A 5,978-nucleotide genomic window follows, 5' to 3' on the forward strand; every position below is an offset into this window, starting at 1 on the left:
CTATATCTATATATCTATATTTTAGTAACGTATTCCTCGGAGACAACGGTACATACGCGTATCAGGACTTCATCTTTTTTACACCCCTTCCCCTTTCCAATTTTTCCTCTGGTCCTTAGAACCTCTTTCCATTTTCTCAAAGTCTACCTTCCTGTTTCTTATCATATTTTACTTTCCTCTTTTGTATACTTTGTATTTAATTGTATTATGTAGATGTAGGCTAAGTTTTAAGCCTGATTTTTATGACCTGCCATTTAAAATTGGGAATTACATATATACAAAATATATATACTATGTCACCATAATTTAATATAGCTAGTAATTTCTTGGTGCCCATCATTTATAGAACATGATCTATACATTTTTCTCCTATAAAATGGAATCAATCAACCACAATGATTACAAGCTAGCATCAGTAATACGCATCTTTTAGTGTCTTACAATCCTTTTAAAAATATTAATGTGAAGCTGTTAATCAAAGTAATGTTCAAATAAGAATGAAAAGAAAAAAAAGAAAAGAAAAGGAAAGTTAAGTTGATGTAGCAGAAATAATTTGCACATTTTAAAATATTTTTGTTGAAATGCAATACAAGTTCAAGTCAAAATACCTGGTTTATGTTCTCCTCTCTTGAGAACTATAGACTGATGTTTCAATTTGCTTTAACCTCTTCTTGTTAGGTAGCAGGCAAAGCCCTTGAAATGCAGTAAGTGTCTTTGTGTCAAGAGTTCAAGCAGAGTTTTCCCCATTTAGAAAAAGGCAAAATATCATGGATCATTTCAGTTTCTTTTAGAATGTTGGACAATATGTATTTTACCGTCTTGCTGTTTCTCTTTACCTTCAGCCATCAATTTAAAAACTTAATCTTAAGTGCCTTTCCAGACATTTCAGTTTTCAAAATGAATGCACCTTTATAGCTGAGCACTTTGACACAATTTTCTTCTAAAACTAACATTTCAGTAAAAAGATTTATTTTATTTTAAAGGTTAATAATAATGTATCTTCAATAGAAAGTATGTTTTTTCTTGATAAAAGGTCCATTCCATACCAACCATAAAACATTGCTTTTGCTATTGTTAAAGCATCAGAACAAAACACACTAAGATGGTAAAGATTCTAATATAATGTAAAGAATATAATAGACCACATATTTATTAGATTACATACAAAACATAACAATAAGTACTTTAATCAAGTTTAGTTCAGATACTATGAAAGATATATTTTATACATGATCTCTTGATACTCATACCGTCACTAAATTTTTGAGTGTGCATGTTTTTGTGTGCATGTGTGTGTATATAATCCTTGTGAAGCAGTCACCAAATTGCTTTAAGGAGTTTCAAGATTTAATGGAAAGTAAACATAATCTAAAGTCAAACATTTACTAATGAACTAACTAAAAATTAAATCCCCTACTAAATTATCTCTTCATGATATACATTAAACTCCCTCTCTTTCCATTAAATTCCAGCTATAACTTGTTAATTTAATGGTGACATATTCAAAATTATCCCTACATACATAAAATTGTAAGTTTTATGACAGTCTCAGAATTTCAGGAAATTAATAAAACGACATTGGAATACACAGATTAAACTAATAATGAATGAGAATCAGGAAGAAACACCAAATAATTATAGAGCATGAAAACACTGACCACAGTGATGGTAATGTCCCTTGGAAATTGATGGACTTTTTGAACGTTTTTTTTCAGAAATGATCCTACTAGGAGTATGAAAACAAAATTAAAAATACAGCATGTTAGAGTATCTTGCTATATATTTTTTTGAAAAATAATTCACAGATAAAGTAATGAAAAAATCAAATTCATATTTACTTTTTTTAGGTTATAGTTTTAAAAACTCAAATGTAGTTCAGCAGTGCAGTGCCTGCCCAGCATGAACAAGGCCCTGAGTTTGACTCCTGGCAACAAAAAAGGTATAGTTTTATTTATAAGAACAATTTTATATGTAAATTATTTTTATATGTAAATTATTTTTCAACCTATAGTGCTAATCAAACTGATGCTTAAAAATCTCCAGCATTTCTAGGTTTCTTCTGGTGTTAGTTACCCTAGGATAAGGACTTCTTATATTTAAAATGAAGAAATTAAACTACAAGAAGTAAAGTAGCTTTCTGTTATAGTAAGGCTTCAGTCATGTTACAAACACTCCCATATTTACTTGAGGAGAGAAAATTTTAAATAAATAAATATTAATCACATCTTCCAGCTTTGCAATCTCCTAAGCATGTCCCTATTTGGCAAAGCTTAAACACAAAGACAAGTTTGATATTTTAAGTTGATATCTAAAATAAAGGATGTCATGCAGTTAGCAACTACAGAAAACAATTATCAGATCTAGGACTGGACAAAAAAGGACAAATTAAGATTATTAAAACTGGAAATTTAAAGCACATGACTCCGTAACACTGACTCTCAGTCCTTTTTAAGCAAGGGAGTTTATGATTCTGGAGGTTAGCAAAACTGGAAAAATGAAACTAGTTGTGTAAATTTTAGAAAATATAGCATAATGGAATGAAATGCTACTATGAAAAAGAACCGCAGTTGCCAGGGTTAAGAAGTTTGCTGGGGAAAACATGATATTTAGTGGAACAGGAAACCAAGCTGAAGGCAACAAATATTAAGCAGGAAGAATTATTCTCTTCATGGAGTCTCTAATACTTGTGCTCACTTAATTATGACTCATTTTGGCAGAGCTAAACTCAGAGACAACTGGAAAAGCAGAAAGGTGGTTTTCAGACTCCTGAAACCAGCAGCACAAAGCTAAGAGAAAAGTAATCAGAAGCTGAGATACAATAATTTTGTAACAAGCACATCATGCCTTCCTGAATAAGCACATTTCTACTGGAATTTGAAACCTCTACACAACAATAACTCTTTCCAACACTAACACAAATTACCTACTCTTCCATGAAATCAGCTATTCTCTTCTTTCCCCACATCTGAATTAGGAACAGGCAAGAAATAAGAGACATTACATCCAACCTTGGATACAGTAACACTACTAATGTCTAGCACATTTGTTTTAGTCAACACAACCGTGATGGTGGAAGCAAGATTTGTAACTGAAACTTGACTCACAATCTGAAGTTGTTTCTCACATACAACAGTGTCTCTTAATTAAAAACTCCAGTGTCAGATCAACTTAGTTGCTGATTCTATGCTATATGATTTGGTTCCACTTAGCAACAAAAGGTTTTGACTTATTTAAAAACAGAAAGCTGGAAGAAGAAGATTAGTATGGAGTCTAATATTAGATTTGACATACTATTTTGGGGAGCAAATATCATAAAAAGTTTTTATATTAAGGAGTTGGAATATGCTCATTATTATAGTTTTTATTTTATTACCCAAATATTTAATGTAGTTATTACCATAGACTTTTCTGTTTGATCTTGTCTGTTAAAATACTTATAATATTGGAAAGAGCACGATTGTGAGCAGGAGAAAAAAAGAAAAACAGACCCACTTTTTGAACATTTACACATAGGAGGGACAAATTAGGAAAATATATAGCATCTACTATTTAACAGCATACATTAATGTAGATGTTTTGTTGGTAAGTTTCTGAATAAATTTAAAAATTATATGCATCATCTATGACCATAAATTATTGCTGCTGATGGATTTTCTACCTATAGTCAGCCATGTACAAATAAAAGATGTTAACACATATTTGTCAACCTATATTTTTTGTTACTTATAAGGAAACTAAAGACATAAAAAGCACACCTTAACCACTCTTCTGAAGAATCGTTTACATATTTTTTATGAAGATGAAACATCTATAAGTATTTTTCTAATGAAAAATACAATAAAATAATGTTTTATGTTACACAATTACATGTCTGTTTTTGTAAAGAGGAATACTCTATGAATAACCAGAAATATGACTTAACACCTAAGATTAATGTTTGCCAAATTTCCAAAAGAAGTATAAAGAGAAATAATTGGAGATAGACCCCAAATCACTATATACTTATTGATTTGTTGACTGTGTTTTGCTGTAATGCACATTTATGAAGTTCAATTTTTGTGATAGGAACTGTGGAAATTCCAGTCTAGGGATTTTTGTGGAGTGAGTATTTTAGGAATCTCATTTCATACTTAAAGAAGGCTTTACTGCAATAAGGTTTGTTTAATTCTTGTTTTTAGGGATTTAACTTATCATTATCTTGTCTATCATTATCTTGGATTAATCCATATGTCCATATCTTTAGTGAGACTTTATTCACTTATCATTTTTTTCTGTTAGAATGGAACATACTTGGGGTTTGTTCTTTTTTCCTATAAAAAAGTACCTATCACAAAGTAGATTTTAATTATATTAATTATGGATGATCAAAATGATGGATGGTTGATATAAGCAGAGTACACTAATCCTACTTGAGAATGGGCTGTTTTATTTATCCATGAATTCTGTGATTTTAACAGAATATCTGGCATGCTGCATGTTTTCCATAACTAAGTGCAAATGTGCAGAGGATTTAGTACACAATTTTGAAGAAACTGGCAGAATTTTGCTTTATAAAGAGCACTGATTTGGAATAAAAGCAAGTACTCAGTTTTAAAAAAATGTTTCAACCAGATTAAAATTTTAAGCAAGTTATTTAACCGCTTTGAGGGTTAGTTTCCTTCTGTTAATGATAAGAATGTATTCTGCTTAGGATTGTCATGGGAGTTAAACAAAAATGTATGTAAAATACCTAATATCATATAGAGTGGAATTTTCCATGTAATATGATGGCAAAGACCCTATAAACAACTAAAAAATGAGAATTCAACTATCTCATTGAGTATATGAAGGAAAGTTTCTGAATTTTAATTAGACAGGTTTCTATATCACAGTCAAGCAAAAATAGAGAGAATGGACACAATAGATATTCTTAGAAGGATTCTGGCAAGAAAAGAAAACTACAGATAATTGTAATTTAGATAATATCGAGGCATTTTTATGATAATTCATTGGTTGCAATATTTTTTCTCCTAGAGCTATACTGAAGAACTACATAAGTGCTGTGACAAATGTAATCCCCTTCTAGTGCAGTTAGAATTTTACAGAGATAATATGGAGCCACCAATAATACAGGCAGCTTTTACATTTGTTAAAATGTGTAAATGTGATTCTATAAAGATGAAGTTATAATTTTACAAAGATAGTATGGAGGCACCAATAATACAGGCAGCTTTTACATTTGTGAAAATGTGTCAGTGTGATTCTAGAAAGTTGCACAAGGAAAGATCTATTTGTTACTAAATTACAAACAAATGAACTAATCATAATTTTGGATTATTCTGCTTCAAAATTATGTGTATTTGCCTATCAGAAAATTTTGTGTTCATGAAGCTGTTTTTTTTTTAAATTATTTTAAAGAGAATTAAAAGAACAAAACAACAAAAATGATACAGAATTTCAAAACAAGATGATAGGAAATTAACAATGGTTATTATTGTGCTTATTTCTATTGTTAAAATATTTCCTCGGGTTACCAGATATAGACGTGCAAAATTGATCAAACAATATAAGTACTAACTATTGTTTTTACTGAACAAATAGAATGACTAGTACAATTATCTTAGCTATCTTGTGTGTGTGTAGCTTTGTGTATATATATATATTTTTTTTCTTTCTTCTTTTCTCAATTCCCCATCCCAGTTCTTTCCTTTTGAGCAGCTCCTTTCTGTTTCACATTATCTATTATATCTTTTAGATCTTGTTTACTGTTTAAGTTTCTTACAATAGGGAAACATTATGATGTTTAATCATAAGAGTCATATATATTTCACTTATGAGTATGAATTTTTAAATATTTTCATTTTAATATTTTCTTATCACTAGGGATTATAAAATTATTTTGGTTCGAGAATGACTGAATATTTATAGTGACTATTTTCAACACTATAAATAATCATACAATGAGTATCTTGTGCATTTAAAAACTATTTTTTCTATAG

Source organism: Cavia porcellus, unplaced genomic scaffold (assembly GCF_034190915.1).
Source record: "Cavia porcellus strain 051 isolate PalLab524CR breed Dunkin Hartley unplaced genomic scaffold, mCavPor4.1 scaffold_3, whole genome shotgun sequence".
NCBI classification, from domain to species: domain Eukaryota; kingdom Metazoa; phylum Chordata; class Mammalia; order Rodentia; family Caviidae; genus Cavia; species Cavia porcellus.